Genomic DNA, 21,804 nt, shown 5'->3' with positions numbered 1-21,804 from the left:
TGGCAGATGTGTATGTTCGCAAGATCGTTGCTCGCAGGTCTCCATTGTTTCAGACCGTGATGTTCGTTTCACCTCCCGCTTTTGGCAGAAGTTCCATGAGGAATAGGGCACAAGGATGCACTTCAGCATTGCTTATTACCTGTAGACTAATGGACAGAGTTAGCGGACGTTACAAACCTCTGAGGATATGTTGCGGGCCTGTGTTATCGATTTTTATGGGAGCTGAGACTCCTACCTGCCTCTTGGTGAGTTCTCCTACAAAACAGTTATCACTCCAGCATTTGTGCTCCACCTTTCGAGCTATTGTATGGGCAAACATGTCGTACCCCGGTGTGTTGGCACAGACGAAAGTGTTCCAAACTGGTCTTGTAGACCACAGAGTTGATTCAGCAGATCAGTCAGAGACTGTAGACCGCTTACCAACATCACACAAAACAATCTGAATTAAACTCACCAATTATGTCTTACATCATTGCATATATTTATGTCTAAAAGTTTCTATATACTTCTTATATCTTAAATACTCACAATCCTCATAAACATATATTTAATGCACTAGTTTTACATTTATAATTCAATATATCAATGCATACAATTTTTTCCATATACAGTCTGCATACTACCAAGAACTTGATGTGTACTTTTAACACAATAGATTTCCATTTATAATTCCTAGTGTATTGCATCTAAATCAATACCTTACATGTAGTGAACTTGATCGAGTATAATATAATTTTGATGAACGAGGGTGTCAAACTCAAGGGGAATGATAGTGAATTAATATTATAATTATTGATCATAGGTTATACTAAATAAAAGAAAGCAGTAAAAGGGGGTTTTGATTATTAGATCTCAAACAAATCTATAACTAAACTAACTAGATAAACTAACTGGAAACAAATCACTCAAGTACTCTGGTTTAAATTGTATTTCATCTAAAAATATTGGTTAACTACTAAGTATAAAAGATATTTATTCACTATTCACCGATTCCTAAATTGATTCGTATACTTGGTCCATTCACGAATACTAATGACTCTAAGGACTTTTAATTTCGTCAACATACCATTTATTATTCTTAAATTTATTGTTAAGTTCGTATCATGCAACCTTAGATTTTTACTAATCCTAAAGGTAAATAAAATTAAATCATGCTAAGATTGGTAATCAAAAACATGTACATATTAAAGTTCTTAACTTTATTAACTTAACCCTAGGTTTTGATCCAACATTACTCATAATTATTTTAGAATAATAAAACAACAATGATTTAAGAAAACATAATTAGCTTGATCTTAAATCAAACTTGACAAGATAAATTAAATAAGAATAAACAATCCAAATTAAACTTTGAACCATAATCTCATGAGTAATCTATTTAAAACACAAAGCAAAAGGTTTTAACACCTTAATTCATAAAGTAGAGCAGTAGGAACACAATTGGAATGCTAATTGTGATCAAATAAGCAACCTGAATGATTCCCAACATGAATTTGCTCTAGAATTGTTCAAATTTTCATTCCATTTCAGCTTAATGGCCCTCTGGTTTCCTTTTAGGCTCTCAAAATAGCATCTCTGAGATTTATATTCACAGAAACCGAACTAGGTTTAAGACATATCATTAGGGTTAATTTTTGGCTTAGTTAATAGGTTTTAGCATCGCTACAACGTGGTAAAAGTATTGTTACATCATGGGAACTGGAATCCTTAATGTACATGACAACGTAGACCTAAACGAGCTTTTTTTATCAATTTTTTGATCCACCACGTCATGGTAATGCCTTAGCCACGACGTGGGAATTAGAATTTGTGTTTTGGCATGAACATGAAAATCAATTGAAATTTTGTCTTGTTTTCAAAGCATCTTGAAATTCCTTAATAGGAGTTACAAATAATTAAATATAGCCAAAACACTGAAGAGAGGTCTATCAGCCCAATAATAATTTAGCAAGTATTGGTTGTCCGGTTTTGCCAACATTTCTTCCCTTGCAGCTCCATTCTCCTTATTTTGCATCCCAGTTCCGATTTTAACTATCGTTTAACATTTCAAAGCATACTAAGTATCATATATCTTAAAATATAACATTTTTATTCAAATATATCAAGATAATGACCTAAAATATATACTGAAATACGACCTATTCATTAGTCGACAATCTTTCCTCTATCAGAATGCTCCCAAGCTTGATACACCATACGAGAATGTTCAACTTGATAGGAACCCACTTAACCCGCCTATTCTCCACCCTTAACCCCAACATATGACAATCCATATGAGGCACTACTATAGGACACCAAAAACTTATCTGACACATCAAGCAATGTAGCGACATAATTTCACATTAAATATTGTTAGTTTGTTACAATAGTACATATCACAATATTTCCCAAGATTTGTTACATCAACTCGTTTTCACAATATTTTGAGACGATTTATATGTATTATGCATTTAGTTATGTCATTTCTGTCAAACAAAGATAATTCTACATGTAATATGTGATATTTCTCAACTTGTTAGTTATCAACCATAAATCACAAGATATGTTCAAAAAACTAAATAATTGTTGAAACACTATCATAATGGGAAAAAATTATCATAACGAGTTTGTGTTAAATGGTATTTAGATAGTCATTTCTTTTAAGGTTTGTCCTAAATTTTTATGTAGGTTAATAGCATGCCAAATAAGTACTTTTTTTTATAAAAATCATTTTCAAGGCGCTGCAACTTGATCTATCAACACCTTTCAGTCTTCTTTTATTTTTTCGAATGTTGAATAATATAAATGAATGTTTCAAATAACCATCAAAATGGGTCCATAGCTCAGTTTTAGAGCATTTGACTGCAGATCAAGAGGTCACCGGTTCGAACCCGGTTGGGCCCTTTGTTTGATTTTTTTTATACTCCTTTCATATCTCAAATCAACCGTCATTTGCTACTTACGGAAACTAAAAACGTTACATAAATGCTATAAAATCAGATGCAATATTTAATGCTAGTCAGAACTTTAAGGTCCTTTATCTAAGTGTTCATAACAATCACTTTTCATTAAGTTATATTATCTTAAAATAACTTAAAATACATTAAGGGTGATGGATTTAGGTAAGCAAACAAAATTAAAACCTTAAAGTTTTCATGCAACCTAATTACAATCTACTTTTTCTCTATTGAACGTATACCTAAGAACATCGAAAAGAAACCTGGAAACCCCAGGGTATTTTCGAAATTAACGTTAGAGGTATTAGAATTACATACCCATTAGCAGTTATACCAAAAAACTAAAATTCTTCTTTGTTGATCTTCTGGAAACAAGAACCACAAGTTTTATACCTCTAATAGAATCACACCAATGCTAGCAAGAGAACGAATTAGGAGAGAGGAGATAGATTGTCGTCCATGGCTTGTGGAGGGAAGGAATGGATGAAATCAAGTGCTAGAGGACTCCTTATATAGTTGAGAAAACTTGGTGCCAAAGCTAGAGTTCAAGGGATAAGCCTTAGATTTCCTTTCTTGGTGACCAAGCAGCCCAACCCCTTGTCCAAGGGGCCTTGGACGAAATCTCTTAGGGTTTCCCTATAGATATGTGTCCACCTAATTCCATGAGGTTCTAGAGCCTTCGTTAAATATCAATACAGACCGTATACTTTAATTAATCCAATTAATGCTAAAATTAATTCCAATAAATTTCTGATTAATTATTAATTAAATAATATGATTTATAATTAATATATTATTTTCATAACACATTAATAAACCATTTATTTAACTTGTTATTCACATAATAAATAAATCACTCTCTAAAATAATCATGTCCAATTACTATGTTTGAGGACAATCCAAAACGACTGTGCCATTATCATTTCAAGTATATATCAATTTTAGTTGTGGACTTAGACACCTAATCCAACAGTCTCCCACTTTGATAAGTCTATAACTATAATTAGCAGTATAACTTCTGAATCGATTAGCAAATTGTAGCGTCCAAAAGCCATTTGTCGAACTCTGACCTGGTCAGTTACGTGTCCTAAGATAAGTGATCATATAATCTTTTGTTCTGCAAGATATCATAGGAACATGAGACATGCAATTGAATGAATATCATTTTCCATTACATTGTCTCTGATTTCTGATTTGGGATGATATAGGACTTCTAATCGAACACATCAATTTAGTCCTGGCTGGGCCCAACACTATAAGTCAACACCAGATCACTGAAGGGCCCAAATATATCACTTCTCCCATTAGCATAAAAGGAACGAATAAACTTGGACTCATATGCTTGCATTTTTTACTGATCAAATCATGCGTGACAATACGTTTTATAACATCAAGTTACTGATGTGTTTACACATTACCAATGTACAACCGACTTGTAATATACAACTGATATATCTTTGTTTCTAGATCAAAATATATTATTATCTCATAATTACCCGTGATAAAATCTATGAAGTAATTCTCTGAGCGTAGTTTTATCCGATACTTAAATCTTTATTTCTTAGCACTCATGAATATTGCAACCATTCTATTGCTATGTCTAATTCCCTTAGACAATCTACAATTTAATTCTTGAGAGTGTTCATTCACTACTTACTTCCTAAAGTATGAGCGACTATGGAGCTCTAAATAATCGAATTATTCAGGAAGTAAAACGTGCAAAGTGAAACACAATAATAAACTAATTGAATATGGTCTATTTCTTGTTCATCCTTTATGAACAGATAAACTGGACACTATTCCAAAGATGCTGATTTCACAATTCTAAATTCTTGTCACTGTTTAAAAAATGTATTGGAATTCCAACCTTACATACCGAGGGTTCGAAGTCCTAAAGACCGAGCCAACTATATTATAGAATGTCCCATTAGAACTTTTTTACTAGAAACAATACCATGATAATGAAGATTAAATTTTAAGGAACACTCCTTGAACACTTCCATTGCGGTAACATCCTGAAATTTCCAGGTATCATATTTGACAATTTCAAGTTCCTTATCTGATCAACTCGACGAGTTCGATGCCTAACTCGGCGAGTGGAGTCGTTTTGGTCGCGTGGGTTTAGTAACCAACTCGGCGAGTTGGATCTATTTGGAGAAACCCTAATTTTCTGGGTTTGAGACCTATTTAAAGGGCCTTAAGCCCTCATTTCCGCATCCCTTATCTCCAGAGCTCCCTGTGAGAAACCCTAGATCGGTTCCATCCATTGTGTGTGAGAGAGAGAGAGAGAGAGAGAGAGAAAGACTATTTTGGGTGTTCTTGTGAAACTTTGGAAGAAGATTTGGAGTGCATCTTGGCTTGGTCCATGGAGGGATGTTTGGATCCAAAGATTCTCCGATGGTTACCTTCTGTTGGTGGTAAAAGATGCTAACTTGATCATTCTTTGTGTAGATCATAAAAGCAAACTGAATGACTCCTAACATGAATTTGCTCTAGAATTCTTCAAATTTTCATTCCATTTCAGCTTAATGGCCCTGTGGTTGCCTTTTAGACTCTCAAAATAGCATCTTTGAGATTTATATTCACAGAAACCGAACTAGGTTTAAGACATATCATTAGGGTTAATTTTTGGCTTAGTTAATAGGTTTTAGCATCGCCACAACGTGGTAAAAGTATTGTTACATCATGGGAACTGGAATCCTTAATGTACATGACAACATAGACCTAAACGGGCTTTTTTTTCAATTTTTTGATCCACCACGTCATGGTAATGCCTTAGCCATGACGAGGGAATTCGAATTTGTATTTTGGCATGAATATGAAAATCAATTGAAATTTTGTCTTGTTTTCAAAGCATATTGAAATTCCTTAATAGGAGTTACGATTCATTAAATATAGCCAAAACAATGAAGAGAGGTCTATCAGCCCAATAATAATTTAGCAAGCATTGGCTGTCCGGTTTTGCCAACTTTTCTTCCCTTTCAGCTCAATTCTCCTTATTTTGCATCCCAGTTCCGATTTTAACTATCGTTTAACATTTCAAAGCATATTAAGTATCATATATCTTAAAATATAACATTTTTATTCAAATATATTAAGATAATGACCTAAAATATATACTAAAACACAACCTATTCATTAGTCGACAATCTTTCCTCTATCAGAATGCTTCCAAGTTTGATACACCATAAGAGAATGTTCAATTTGATAGGAACCCACTTAACCCGCCTATTCTCCACCCTTAACCCCAACATATGACAATCCATATGAGGCACTACTATAGGACACCAAAAACTTATCTGACACATCAAGCAATGTAGCGACATAATTTCAAGTTAAATATTGTTAGTTTGTTACAATAGTACATATCACAATATTTCCCAAGACTTGTTACATCAACTCGTTTTCACGATATTTTGAGACGATTTATATGTATTATGCATTTAGTTATGTGATTTATGTCAAACAAACATAATTCTACATGTAATATGTGATATTTCTCAACTTGTTAGTTATCAACCATAAACTAAATAATTGTTGAAACACTATCATAATGGGAAAAAATTATCATAACGAGTTTGTATTAAATGGTATTTAGATTTGTCATTTCTTTTAAGGTTTGTCCTAAATTTTTATGTAGGTTAATAGCATGCCAAATAAGTACTTTTTTCTTTTTATAAAAATCATTTTCAAGGCGCTGCAACTTGATCTATCAGCACCTTTCAGTCTTATTTTTTTTCGAATGTTGAATAATATAAATCAATGCTTCATATAAACATCAAAATGGATCCATAGCTTAGTGGTAGAGCATTTGACTGCAGATCAAGAGGTCACTGGTTCGAACCCGGTTGGGCCCTTTTTTTGAATTTTTTTTATACTCCTCTCATATCTCAAATCAACCGTCATTTCCTACTTACGGAAACTAAAAATGTTACATAAATGCTATAAAATCAGATGCAATATTTAAAGCTAGTCAGAACTTTAAGGTCTTTTATCTAAATGTTCATAACAATCACTTTTCATTAAGTTATATTATCTTAAAATAACTTAAAATACATTAAGGGTGATGGATTTAGGTAAGCAAACAAAATTAAAACCTTAAAGTTTGCATGCAACCTAATTACAATCTACTTTTTCTCTGTTGAACGTATAACTAAGAACATCGAAAAGAAACGTGGAAACCCTAGGGTATTTTCGAAATGAACGTTAGAGGTATTAGAATTACATACCTCTTACTAGTTATACCAAAAAACTAGAATTCTTCTTTGTTGATCTTTTGGAAGCAAGCACCACAAGTTTCATGCCTCTAATAGAATCACATCCATGCTAGCAAGAGAACGAATGAGGAGAGAGGAGATGGATTGTCGTCCATGGCTTGTGGAGGGAAGGAATGGATCAAATCAAGTGCTAGAGGACTCCTTATATAGTTGAGAAAACTTGGTGTCAAAGCTAGAGTTCAAGGGATAATCCTTAGATTTCCTTTCTTGGTGACCAAGCAGCCCAACCCCTCATCCAAGGGGCCTTGGGCGAAATCTCTTAGGGTTTCCCTGTAGATCTTTGTCCACCTCATTCCATGAGGTTCTAGAGCCTTCCTTAAATATCAAAACTGTCCGTATACTTTAATTAATCCAATTAATGCTAAAATTAATTGCAATAAATTTCTGATTAATTATAATTTAAATAATATGATTTCTAATTTATATATTATTTTCATAACACATTAATAAACCATTTATTTAATTTGTTATTCACATAATAAATTAATCACTCTCTAAAATAATCATGTCCAATTGTTAGGTTTGAGGACAATCGAAAACGACTGTGCCATTATCATTTCAAGTATATATCAATTTTAGTTGTGGACTTAGATACCTAATCCAACAGTCTCCCACTTTGATAAGTGTATAACTATAATTAGCAGTATAACTTCTGAATCAATTAGCAAATTGTAGCGTCCAAAAGCCGTTTGTCAAACTCTGACCTGGTATGTTACGTATCCTAAGATAAGTGATCATATAATCCTTTGTTCTGCAAGATATCATAGGAACATGAGACATGCAATTGAATGAATATCATTTTCCATTACATTGTCTGCTGATTTCTGATTTGTGATGATATAGGACTTCTAATAGAACACATCAATTTAGTCCTGGCTGGGCCCAACACTATAAGTCAACACCAAATCACTGAAGGGCCCAAATATATCACTTCTCCCATTAGCGTAAAAGGAACGAATAAACTTGGACTCATATGCTTGCATTTTTTACTCATCAAATCATGCGTGACAATACGTTTTATAACATCAAGTTACTGATGCGTTTACACATTACCAATGTACAACCGACTTGAAATATACAACTGATATACCTTTGTTTCTAGATCATCATATATTATTATCTTAGAATTACCCGTGATAAAATGCATGAAGTAACTCTCTGAGCGTAGGTTGATCCGATACTTAAATCTTCATTTCTTAGCACTCATGAATATTGCAACAATTCTATCTTTATGTCTAATTCCCTTACACAATCTACAATTTAATTCTTGAGAATATTCATTAACTTCTTACTACCTAAAGTATGAGCGACTATGGAGCTCTAAATAATCGAATTATTCAGGAAGTAAAACGTGCAAAGTGAAACACAATAATAAACTAATTGAATATGGTCTATTTCTTGTTCATCCTTTATGAACAGATAAACTGGACACTATTCCAAAGATGCTGATTTCACAATTCTAAATTCTTGTCACTGTTTAAAAAATGTATTGGAATTCCAACCTTACATACCGAGGGTTCGAAGTCCTAAAGACCGAGCCAACTATATTATAGAATGTCCCATTAGAACTTTTTTACTAGAAACAATACCATGATAATGAAGATTAAATTTTAAGGAACACTCCTTGAACACTTCCATTGCGGTAACATCCTGAAATTTCCAGGTATCATATTTGACAATTTCAAGTTCCTTATCTGATCAACTCGACGAGTTCGATGCCTAACTCGGCGAGTGGAGTCGTTTTGGTCGCGTGGGTTTAGTAACCAACTCGGCGAGTTGGATCTATTTGGAGAAACCCTAATTTTCTGGGTTTGAGACCTATTTAAAGGGCCTTAAGCCCTCATTTCCGCATCCCTTATCTCCAGAGCTCCCTGTGAGAAACCCTAGATCGGTTCCATCCATTGTGAGAGAGAGAGAGAGAGAGAGAGAGAGAGAGAGAAAGACTATTTTGGGTGTTCTTGTGAAACTTTGGAAGAAGATTTGGAGTGCATCTTGGCTTGGTCCAGGGAGGGATGTTTGGATCCAAAGATTCTCCGATGGTTACCTTCTGTTGGTGGTAAAAGATGCTAACTTGATCATTCTTTGTGTAGATCATAAAAGCAAACTGAATGACTCCTAACATGAATTTGCTCTAGAATTCTTCAAATTTTCATTCCATTTCAGCTTAATGGCCCTGTGGTTGCCTTTTAGACTCTCAAAATAGCATCTTTGAGATTTATATTCACAGAAACCGAACTAGGTTTAAGACATATCATTAGGGTTAATTTTTGGCTTAGTTAATAGGTTTTAGCATCGCCACAACGTGGTAAAAGTATTGTTACATCATGGGAACTGGAATCCTTAATGTACATGACAACATAGACCTAAACGGGCTTTTTTTTTCAATTTTTTGATCCACCACGTCATGGTAATGCCTTAGCCATGACGAGGGAATTCGAATTTGTATTTTGGCATGAATATGAAAATCAATTGAAATTTTGTCTTGTTTTCAAAGCATATTGAAATTCCTTAATAGGAGTTACGATTCATTAAATATAGCCAAAACAATGAAGAGAGGTCTATCAGCCCAATAATAATTTAGCAAGCATTGGCTGTCCGGTTTTGCCAACTTTTCTTCCCTTTCAGCTCAATTCTCCTTATTTTGCATCCCAGTTCCGATTTTAACTATCGTTTAACATTTCAAAGCATATTAAGTATCATATATCTTAAAATATAACATTTTTATTCAAATATATTAAGATAATGACCTAAAATATATACTAAAACACAACCTATTCATTAGTCGACAATCTTTCCTCTATCAGAATGCTTCCAAGTTTGATACACCATAAGAGAATGTTCAATTTGATAGGAACCCACTTAACCCGCCTATTCTCCACCCTTAACCCCAACATATGACAATCCATATGAGGCACTACTATAGGACACCAAAAACTTATCTGACACATCAAGCAATGTAGCGACATAATTTCAAGTTAAATATTGTTAGTTTGTTACAATAGTACATATCACAATATTTCCCAAGACTTGTTACATCAACTCGTTTTCACGATATTTTGATACGATTTATATGTATTATGCATTTAGTTATGTGATTTATGTCAAACAAACATAATTCTACATGTAATATGTGATATTTCTCAACTTGTTAGTTATCAACCATAAATCACAAGATATGTTCAAAAAAACTAAATAATTGTTGAAACACTATCATAATGGGAAAAAATTATCATAACGAGTTTGTATTAAATGGTATTTAGATGGTCATTTCTTTTAAGGTTTGTCCTAAATTTTTATGTAGGTTAATAGCATGCCAAATAAGTACTTTTTTCTTTTTATAAAAATCATTTTCAAGGCGCTGCAACTTGATCTATCAGCACCTTTCAGTCTTATTTTTTTTCGAATGTTGAATAATATAAATCAATGCTTCATATAAACATCAAAATGGATCCATAGCTTAGTGGTAGAGCATTTGACTGCAGATCAAGAGGTCACTGGTTCGAACCCGGTTGGGCCCTTTTTTTGAATTTTTTTTATACTCCTCTCATATCTCAAATCAACCGTCATTTCCTACTTACGGAAACTAAAAATGTTACATAAATGCTATAAAATCAGATGCAATATTTAATGCTAGTCAGAACTTTAAGGTCTTTTATCTAAATGTTCATAACAATCACTTTTCATTAAGTTATATTATCTTAAAATAACTTAAAATACATTAAGGGTGATGGATTTAGGTAAGCAAACAAAATTAAAACCTTAAAGTTTGCATGCAACCTAATTACAATCTACTTTTTCTCTGTTGAACGTATAACTAAGAACATCGAAAAGAAACGTGGAAACCCTAGGGTATTTTCGAAATGAACGTTAGAGGTATTAGAATTACATACCTCTTACTAGTTATACCAAAAAACTAGAATTCTTCTTTGTTGATCTTTTGGAAGCAAGCACCACAAGTTTCATGCCTCTAATAGAATCACATCCATGCTAGCAAGAGAACGAATGAGGAGAGAGGAGATGGATTGTCGTCCATGGCTTGTGGAGGGAAGGAATGGATCAAATCAAGTGCTAGAGGACTCCTTATATAGTTGAGAAAACTTGGTGCCAAAGCTAGAGTTCAAGGGATAATCCTTAGATTTCCTTTCTTGGTGACCAAGCAGCCCAACCCCTCATCCAAGGGGCCTTGGGCGAAATCTCTTAGGGTTTCCCTGTAGATCTTTGTCCACCTCATTCCATGAGGTTCTAGAGCCTTCCTTAAATATCAAAACTGTCCGTATACTTTAATTAATCCAATTAATGCTAAAATTAATTGCAATAAATTTCTGATTAATTATAATTTAAATAATATGATTTCTAATTTATATATTATTTTCATAACACATTAATAAACCATTTATTTAATTTGTTATTCACATAATAAATTAATCACTCTCTAAAATAATCATGTCCAATTGTTAGGTTTGAGGACAATCGAAAACGACTGTGCCATTATCATTTCAAGTATATATCAATTTTAGTTGTGGACTTAGATACCTAATCCAACAGTCTCCCACTTTGATAAGTGTATAACTATAATTAGCAGTATAACTTCTGAATCAATTAGCAAATTGTAGCGTCCAAAAGCCGTTTGTCAAACTCTGACCTGGTATGTTACGTATCCTAAGATAAGTGATCATATAATCCTTTGTTCTGCAAGATATCATAGGAACATGAGACATGCAATTGAATGAATATCATTTTCCATTACATTGTCTGCTGATTTCTGATTTGTGATGATATAGGACTTCTAATAGAACACATCAATTTAGTCCTGGCTGGGCCCAACACTATAAGTCAACACCAAATCACTGAAGGGCCCAAATATATCACTTCTCCCATTAGCGTAAAAGGAACGAATAAACTTGGACTCATATGCTTGCATTTTTTACTCATCAAATCATGCGTGACAATACGTTTTATAACATCAAGTTACTGATGCGTTTACACATTACCAATGTACAACCGACTTGAAATATACAACTGATATACCTTTGTTTCTAGATCATCATATATTATTATCTTAGAATTACCCGTGATAAAATGCATGAAGTAACTCTCTGAGCGTAGGTTGATCCGATACTTAAATCTTCATTTCTTAGCACTCATGAATATTGCAACAATTCTATCTTTATGTCTAATTCCCTTACACAATTTACAATTTAATTCTTGAGAATATTCATTAACTTCTTACTACCTAAAGTATGAGCGACTATGGAGCTCTAAATAATCGAATTATTCAGGAAGTAAAACGTGCAAAGTGAAACACAATAATAAACTAATTGAATATGGTCTATTTCTTGTTCATCCTTTATGAACAGATAAACTGGACACTATTCCAAAGATGCTGATTTCACAATTCTAAATTCTTGTCACTGTTTAAAAAATGTATTGGAATTCCAACCTTACATACCGAGGGTTCGAAGTCCTAAAGACCGAGCCAACTATATTATAGAATGTCCCATTAGAACTTTTTTACTAGAAACAATACCATGATAATGAAGATTAAATTTTAAGGAACACTCCTTGAACACTTCCATTGCGGTAACATCCTGAAATTTCCAGGTATCATATTTGACAATTTCAAGTTCCTTATCTGATCAACTCGACGAGTTCGATGCCTAACTCGGCGAGTGGAGTCGTTTTGGTCGCGTGGGTTTAGTGAACAACTTGGAGAGTTGGATCTATTTGGAGAAACCCTAATTTTCTTGGTTTGAGAACTATTTAAAGGGCCTTAATCCCTCATTTATGCATCTCTTATCTCCAGAGCTCCCTGTGAGAAACCGGTTCCATCCATTGTGTGAGAGAGAGAGAGAGAGAGAAAGAGACTATTTTGGGTGTTCTTGTGCAACTTTGGAAGAAGATTTGGAGAGCATCTTGGCTTGGTCCAGGTAGGGATGTTTGGATCCAAAGATTCTCCAGTGGTTAGCTTCTGTTGATGGTAAAAGATGCTAACTTGATCATTCTTTGTGTAGATCATAAAAGCAAACCGAATGACTCCCAACATGAATTTGCTCTAGAATTCTTCAAATTTTCATTCCATTTCATCTTAATGGCCCTGTGGTTTCCTTTTAGACTCTCAAAATAGCATCTCTGAGGTTTATATTCACAGAAACCGAACTAGGTTTAAGACATATCATTAGGGTTAATTTTTGGCTTAGTTAATAGGTTTTAGCATCGCCACAACATGGTAAAAGTATTGTTACATCATGGGAACTGGAATCCTTAATGTACATGACAACGTAGACCTAAACGGGCTTTTTTTTCAATCTTTTGATCCACCACGTCATGGTAATGCCTTAGCCACGACGTGGGAATTAGAATTTGTATTTTGACATGAACATGAAAATTAATTGAAAATTTGTCTTGTTTTCAAAACATCTTAAAATTCCTTAATAGGAGTTACGAGTCATTAAATATAGCCAAAACACTGAAGAGAGGTCTATCAGCCCAATAATAATTTAGCAAGTATTGGTTGTCCAGTTTTGCCAACTTTTCTTCCCTTTCAGCTCCATTCTCCTTATTTTGAATCCCATGTCCGATTTTAACTATCGTTTAACATTTCAAAGCATATTAATTATCATATATCTTAAAATATAACATTTTTATTCAAATATATTGAGATAATGACCTAAAATATATACTGAAATACGACATATTCATTAGTTGACAATCTTTCCTCTATCAGAATGCTCCCAAGTTTGATACACCATAAGAGAATGTTCAACTTGATAGGAACCCATTTAACCCGCCTATTCTCCACCCTTAACCCTAACATATGACAATCCATATGAAGCACTACTATAGGACACCAAAAACTTATCTGACACATCAAGCAATGTAGGGACATAATTTCAAGTAAAATATTGTTAGTTTGTTACAATAGTACATATCACAATATTTCCCAATACTTGTTACATCAACTCGTTTTCACGATATTTTGAGACGATTTATATATATTATCCATTTAATTATGTCATTTCTGTCAAACAAACATAATTCTACATGTAATATGTGACATTTCTAAACCTGTTAGTTATCAACCATAAATCACAAGATATGTTCAAAAAACTAAATAATTGTTGGAACTCTATCATAATGGGAAAAAATTATCATAACGAGTTTGTATTAAATGATATTTAGATGGTCATTTCTCTTAAGGTTTGTCCTCAATTTTTATGTAGGTTAATAGCATGCCAAATAAGTACTTTTTTTTTTATAAAAATCATTTTCAAGGCGCTCCAACTTGATCTATCAACACCTTTCAGTCTTCTTTTTTTTCGAATGTCGAATAATATAAATCAATGCTTCAAATAACCATCAAAATGGCCCATAGCTCAGTGGTAGAGCATTTGACTGCAGATCAAGAGGTCACCGGTTCGAACCCGATTGGGCCCTTTGTTTGAATTTTTTTATACTCCTCTCATACCTCAAATCAACTGTCATTTGCTATTGATGGTAACTAAAAACGTTACATAAATGAACGTAGTTTCTAATGTAATAATTAAAATTATCTACATAAGTAACAAAATGTCTTTCTTATTCAACAGAGCATACATTGTCATAAGGATCATCAAATGTGTTCTTCCTTGTGCATGGTTGAAGTAAGAAATAAAACTCATAACAGACAGATCATTACCAATAACCAACCCCCATGATCTGTACGTTTGTTTACGAAGTTATTTATGTTTTGTACACAATGTATTTGGAACAATGTACATTCGTCGAGGTATTTATTATAACATCTTACTTTCAAGTACAATGTTGTTATTCCAGATTTTAATTTTTTTTGTAGACTATAAATTAGCCCGGTTGATTGATGAAAAAACAAATGACATACTATATTTTATTTTATAGCATCAACATGAGGTTAAAGTTTGGCTAATTTGACTACCAGAACAATTTAAACGAACATCTTCAGAACATTCTAATATAATTTAGTTTTTTGAATGATATTTCTATTTTACTATTAATGAATAATGATATTCAATTGGGATTTCCTCTTTGAACAGTAAATTGTTTAATGTTTATGGAACGTCCTATTACAACATTTGAGTTGAAAAAATGTTTGATAGTCATTAACCCGCCAAATAAATTCATAATTTCAGCCAAACTTTAAAACATTTTGTCCAATTGATTATTTGATGTTTGATAGTCATTAACCCACAAAAAATATTCACAATTTCAATCAAACTTTCAAACCACTAATCACAATATCCATAATCCAATAATTGTTGTTTGAAGTCATTAATGCACTTGAAGTCTTAATGTATTTGAAAAGTAAGAACATAGAAGCATACAAAGATATACTTGAAATCCGAGTAATTAGAGTTGCAAAAATTTCAGCATTCTTTGTGAGAATGCATTAAATAATAGATTCTAGGGACTCGAGGGCATTGTTTCTTGATTCATGTTTGGTATTCTTTGTGTGACTTGAAAGACTTTTAACGAATGAAAAAAAAAAAGCAGAGAAAGGGAGATTTTGAGTCGTTTATTATTTGATTTCTCAAGCTTGTATTAAATAACAAATAACCATTGGCCAACAGACAAATGAGGTGTTGTAAAGAGAAAAAGTGATTTATTTTTTACCAATCATATTCTATTCTAATCTCATTAATAAAATATATAAAATAACTAACATAAATATTAATACTTGTTAGGAAAATTTTAAAATACTCTTCTAACCAAACAAAAAAAAGTGGGATACAAATAAAATAGCAATATACTTTCACTAGGTTTAAAAATGTGGAAACCGCAGCTAACAAAAGCACTATCCAAGAGCACAAGGGTGCTTCATTTCCATCTCTCCTAGCACTTGCAACCCTGCTTTAAAACCATCTTTTTCTTTATTAGGGTCTAAAATGTGCAACCATGACCAAACTACATCAAGAGGACCTCCCATATTTCTTGGTCAGTCAGTCTATTTCCTCTCATATTTTGTTTACATCTGAATCATTCCAGTATGTTCAAAGTCTCCAAAATTACAATAAAAATGCACATTAATTATTAGGACATCAACAAATATAGGAATAATTTTTTATAAAAAAATATTGAAATTTTCATAATAAATCCTATAAAATCAGATGCAATATTTAATGCAAGTCAGAACTTTAAGGTCCTTTATCTAAGTGTTCATAACAATCACTTTTCATTAAGTTATATTATCTTAAAATAACTTAAAATACATTAAGGGTGACGGATTTAGGTAAGCAAACAAAATTAAAACCTTAAAGTTTGCATGCAACCTAATTACAATCTACTTTTTCTCTATTGAACGTATAACTAAGAACATCGAAAAGAAACCTGGAAACACTAGGGTATTTTCGAAATTAACGTTAGAGGTATTAGAATTACATACCCATTAGTAGTTATACCAAAAAACTAGAATTCTTCTTTGTTGATCTTTTGGAAGCAAGCACCACAAGTTTTATGCCTCTAATAGAATCACACCCATGCTAGCAAGAGAATGAATTAGGAGAGAGGAGATGGATTGTCGTCCATGGCTTATGGAGGGAAGGAATGGATGAAATCAAGTGCTAGAGGACTCCTTATATAGTTGAGAAAACATGGTGCCAAAGCTAGAGTTCAAGGGATAAGCCTTAGATTTCCTTTCTTGGTGACCAAGTACCCAACCCCTTGTCCAAGGGGCCTTAGACGAAATCTCTTAGGGTTTCCCAGTAGATCTTTGTCCACCTCATTCCATGAGGTTCTAGAGCCTTCCTTAAATATCAAAACAGACCGTATACTTTAATTAATCCAATTAATGCTAAAATTAATTCCAATAAATTTCTGATTAAATATTAATTAAATAATATGATTTCTAATTAATATATTATTTTCATAACACATTAATAAACCATTTACTTAATTTATTATTCACATAATCAATTAATCACTCTCTAAAATAATCATGTCCAATTGCTAGGTTTGAGGACAATCCGAAACGACTGTGCCATTATCATTTCAAGTATATATCAGTTTGAGTTGTGGACTTAGACACCTAATCCAACAGTCTCCCACTTGGATAAGTCTATAACTATAATTAGCAATATAACTTTTGAATCGATTAGCAAATTGTAGCGTCCAAAATCCATTTGTCGAACTCTGACCTGGTCAGTTACGTGTCCTAAGATAAGTGATCATAAAATCCTTTGTTCTGCAAGATGTAATAGGAACATGAGACATGAAATAGAATGAATATCATTTTCCATTACATTGTCTCCTGATTTCTGATTTGTGATGATATAGGATTTCTAATAGAACACATCAATTTAGTCCTGGCTGGGCCCAACACTATAAGTCAACACCAAATCACTGAAGGGCCCAAATATATCGCTTTTCCCATTAGCGTAAAAGGAACGAACAAACTTTGACTCATATGCTCGCATTTTTTACTCATCAAATCATGCGTGAAAATACGTTTTATAACAACAAGTTACTGATGCGTTTACACATTACCAATGTACAACTGACTTATGATATACAACTCATATATCTTCGTTTCAGGATCATGATATATTATTATCTCATAATTACCCGTGAAAAAATCTATGAAGTAAATCTCTGAGCGTAGGTTTATCCGATACTTAAATCTTCATTTCTTACCACTCATGAATATTGCAACAATTCTATTGCTATGTCTAATTCCCTTAGATTATCTTCAATTTAATTCTTGAGAGTCTTCATTCACTACTTTATTATCCGATACGGAGGGTTCGAAGTCCTAAAGACCGAGCCAACTATATTATAGAATGTCCCATTAGAACTTTGTTACTAGAAACAATACCATGATAATGAAGATTAAATATAAAGGAACACTCCTTGAACACTTCCCTTGCGGTAACATCCTGAAATTTCCAGGTATCATATTTGACAATTTCATGTTCCTTAGCTGATCAATTCGACGAGTTAGATGCCCAACTCGGTGAGCGGAGTCGTTTTGGTCGCGTGGGTTTAGTGACCAACTCGGCGAGTTGGAGCTATTTGGAAAAACCCTGTGAGAAACCCTAAATCGGTTCCATCCATCGTGAGAGAGAGAGAGGGAGACAGAGAGAGAGAAAGAGACTATTTTAGGTGCTCTTGTGCAACTTTGGAAGAAGATTTGGAGAGCATCTTGGCTTGGTCTAGGGAGGGATGTTTGGATCCAATGATTCTCTAGTGGTTAGCTTCTGTTGGTGCTAAAAGATGCTAACTTGATCATTCTTTCTTTAGATCATAAAAGCAAACTGAATGACTCCCAACATGAATTTGCTCTAGAATTCTTCAAATTTTCATTCCATTTCAGCTTAATGGCCCTGTGGTTGCCTTTTAGACTCTCAAAATAGCATTTTTGAGATTTATATTCACAGAAACCGAACTAGGTTGAAGACATATCATTAGGGTTAATTTTTGGCTTAGTTAATAGGTTTTAGCATCGCCACAACGTGGTAAAAGTATTGTTACATCATGGGAACTGGAATCCTTAATGTACATGACAACATAGACCTAAACGGGCTTTTTTTCAATTTTTTGATCCACCACGTCATGGTAATGCCTTAGCCATGACGAGGGAATTCGAATTTGTATTTTGGCATGAATATGAAAATCAATTGAAATTTTGTCTTGTTTTCAAAGCATATTGAAATTCCTTAATAGGAGTTACGAGTCATTAAATATAGCCAAAACAATGAAGAGAGGTCTATCAGCCCAATAATAATTTAGCAAGCATTGGCTGTCCGGTTTTGCCAACTTTTCTTCCCTTTCAGCTCAATTCTCCTTATTTTGCATCCCAGTTCCGATTTTAACTATCGTTTAACATTTCAAAGCATATTAAGTATCATATATCTTAAAATATAACATTTTTATTTAAATATATTAAGATAATGACCTAAAATATATACTGAAATACGACCTATTCATTAGTCGACAATCTTTCCTCTATCAGAATGCTCCCAAGTTTGATACACCATCAGAGAATTTTCAACTTGATAGGAACCCAATTAACTCGCCTATTCTCCACCCTTAACCCGAACATATGACAATCCATACGAAGCACTACTATAGGACACCACAAACTTATCTGACACATCAAACAATGTAGGGACATAATTTCAAGTTAAATATGGTTAGTTTGTTACAATAGTACATATCACATTATTTCCCAAGACTTGTTACATCAACTCATTTTCACGATATTTTGAGACGATTTATATGTATTATCCATTTAGTTATGTCATTTCTGTAAAACAAACATAATTCTACATGTAATATGTGATATTTCTGAACCTGTTAGTTATCATCCATCAATCACAAGATATTTTCGAAAAACTAAATAACTGTTGAAACACCATCATAATGGGAAATAATTAACATAACGAGTTTGAATTAAATGGTATTTAGATGGTCATTTCTTTTAAGGTTTGTCCTAAGTTTTTATGTAGGTTAATAGCATGCCAAATAAGTACTTTTTATATAAAAATCATTTTCAAGGCGCGCCAACTTGATCTATCAACACCTTTCAGTCTTCTTTTTTTCGATTGCTTCAAATAACCATCAAAATGGGTCCATAGCTCAGTGGTAGAGCATTTGATTGCAGATCAAGAGGTCACCGGTTTGAACCCGGTTGGGCCCTTTGTTTGAATTTTTTTTGTGACCCACTTCTGTTATTAAAATTTACTTTTTTAGCCACCAAACACTAGTGTGTTTCCAGGTTAAAAATCAGTGGTTTCTAGTAAACATTGAGCATGGAGGGTACTTACTCACTGAAAGAGGCTTGGAATGTGGTTTTTAGCCACCAAACACTAGTGTGTGTTCTTGGTGAGAGAGAGAGTATCTAGCAAAGGTAAAGTTATATGGAATGAAACATGGACTCAACACTAGAAAAGGGATTAAAACACAAGAGAAGTGAATAATTACTTACATTCTTGAGGTTTCTTGATCAAACTCGAAATTGTAGAGAGAGAGTAGAGAGAGAAAGCTTCTTAAAGTGTGAAAAGGGTCAAATGAAGGCCACTCAACCCTTATATAGGGTGAGTTTATAGCCACGGGTGGGGGTCCACCAGGCACTGACCGCAAACAGAGTTTACAGCCGAAAACTCGCCCTGGGCCGTGAACTCGTTGCTTTTCTAGGGAATCGAGAGTTTTTCGCGCTTTTTCGTTTTCCGACACACATGTAATTATGACAGTAACCCTAGTTTATTTACTTAACCCAAGAATTTTGACGGAAAAATTAATAAAAAAGTAAATTTTATTAACAGAAGTGGGTTACAATAACAAAATAAATTCCGGGTTGTCACAAAAAAAAATTCAAACAAAAGGCCCAATTGGGTTCGAACCGGTGACCTCTTGATCTACAGTCAAATGCTCTACCACTGAGCTATGGACCCATTTTTGATGGTTATTTGAAGCATTGATTTATATTATTCAACATTCGAAAAAAAGAAGACTGAAAGGTGTTGATACATCAAGTTGGAGCGCCTTGAAAATGATTTTTATAAAAAGAAAGTACTTATGTGGCATGCTATTAACCTAAATAAAAATTTAGGACAAACCATATAAGAAATGACCATCTAAATCTGGTGAGTTCATAAGCATGGTTTTGTATTGAAAACTTTTCGTTATAAGTAAATTGTCGTTTGTATCGAAAAATCGTTATTATCGAGTTATGGATATGAAAGTATGTTTACCAATAAAATCCCATATTTTGTAACATGTTTGATGATTTCTATATGAAAAGTATATTCTGTTTGAAAATCCTGGTTACCACCAGTATGTATAGTAGTTTTATTTGTTAATGAAGATCACTCTCACAATCTTGTAATAATTAGTTTACGTATTTTTCGGTTGTTCTCGAGTTCGAAATCGTTTGTAATGGTGTAGAGTACGAATATTTATACATAAATAATTATTTAGCTAGATACTCTAAGTTTGTATTCGTAGAAATGGATAAACTAAATCTGACATAGTTTATATGTTTGGCTTTGCATGAAGTCTGAATCTGTAAGACTGGTAATCAAATCCCAAATATACCTATTTTAGTTTGAATGTTTAGTTACGTTCATGTATTGTTTTGGAAACTATGCAATTATAATATAGAAAACGTACCTTATGCTCCGCATATTACATAAGGGATAAATATGTCTAAATGTTTGATAGAAAACCGTTATAATTGTATCAGTTTTTAAGTTATGAAAACTTTTAGGTTTGACTTGTATTCCCCCCCTAAAAACCTGAAAAACTCAGAAAAGCGTAGAGGTATGAACTCACTGTTGGTTGAATGCAGAGGATTGAACTGGACGATTCTTGAGTTGCTCTATGTTGCACTTAACGGAAATCCTAATATCAAATGAATACATATATGTATTTAAATTAGCGATTTCGTTAGATAAGTGTTAGATAAACACTTGGCTATGGTTAAGGAATGTCATCGGGAATTGGTTGGATCGAGGAAAATAGACTTTTTCCCACGAATGAGCTGTTTACGGCCGTAAAGGGAGTTTACGGCTATGAACTGGGTTTGCGGTCCATGGGTTTACGATTGTAAACACTGGACGAGATGTGCGATTTTTGGTGTTTAA

At 33.3% G+C, this 21,804-nt stretch overlaps 6 non-coding genes across 6 annotated transcripts; 5 read left to right on the top strand and 1 right to left on the bottom strand.

The window, feature by feature from the left end:
• The first annotated feature begins 2,811 nt into the window (after window positions 1-2,811).
• On the top strand, window positions 2,812-2,883 carry TRNAC-GCA (transfer RNA cysteine (anticodon GCA)). The gene has a single exon. It is a non-coding gene; the product is annotated as a tRNA-Cys (tRNA).
• Window positions 2,884-6,721: 3,838 nt separating this feature from the next.
• On the top strand, window positions 6,722-6,793 carry TRNAC-GCA (transfer RNA cysteine (anticodon GCA)). The gene has a single exon. It is a non-coding gene; the product is annotated as a tRNA-Cys (tRNA).
• A 3,866-nt stretch (window positions 6,794-10,659) lies between these two features.
• On the top strand, window positions 10,660-10,731 carry TRNAC-GCA (transfer RNA cysteine (anticodon GCA)). Its single transcript has one exon. It is a non-coding gene; the product is annotated as a tRNA-Cys (tRNA).
• Window positions 10,732-14,575: 3,844 nt separating this feature from the next.
• Window positions 14,576-14,647, top strand: TRNAC-GCA (transfer RNA cysteine (anticodon GCA)). The gene has a single exon. It is a non-coding gene; the product is annotated as a tRNA-Cys (tRNA).
• A 5,140-nt stretch (window positions 14,648-19,787) lies between these two features.
• TRNAC-GCA (transfer RNA cysteine (anticodon GCA)) lies at window positions 19,788-19,859 on the top strand. The gene has a single exon. It is a non-coding gene; the product is annotated as a tRNA-Cys (tRNA).
• Window positions 19,860-20,541: 682 nt separating this feature from the next.
• Window positions 20,542-20,613, bottom strand: TRNAY-GUA (transfer RNA tyrosine (anticodon GUA)). Its single transcript has one exon. It is a non-coding gene; the product is annotated as a tRNA-Tyr (tRNA).
• Between the last annotated feature and the right edge of the window lie 1,191 nt (window positions 20,614-21,804).

Source organism: Lactuca serriola, chromosome 7 (genome assembly GCF_051521515.1).
Source record: "Lactuca serriola cultivar US96UC23 chromosome 7, Lser_US96UC23_V15, whole genome shotgun sequence".
NCBI lineage: Eukaryota > Viridiplantae > Streptophyta > Magnoliopsida > Asterales > Asteraceae > Lactuca > Lactuca serriola.
The sequence above is the reverse complement of the archived record's forward strand: the minus strand, read 5'-3'. Positions and strand labels throughout refer to the sequence as shown.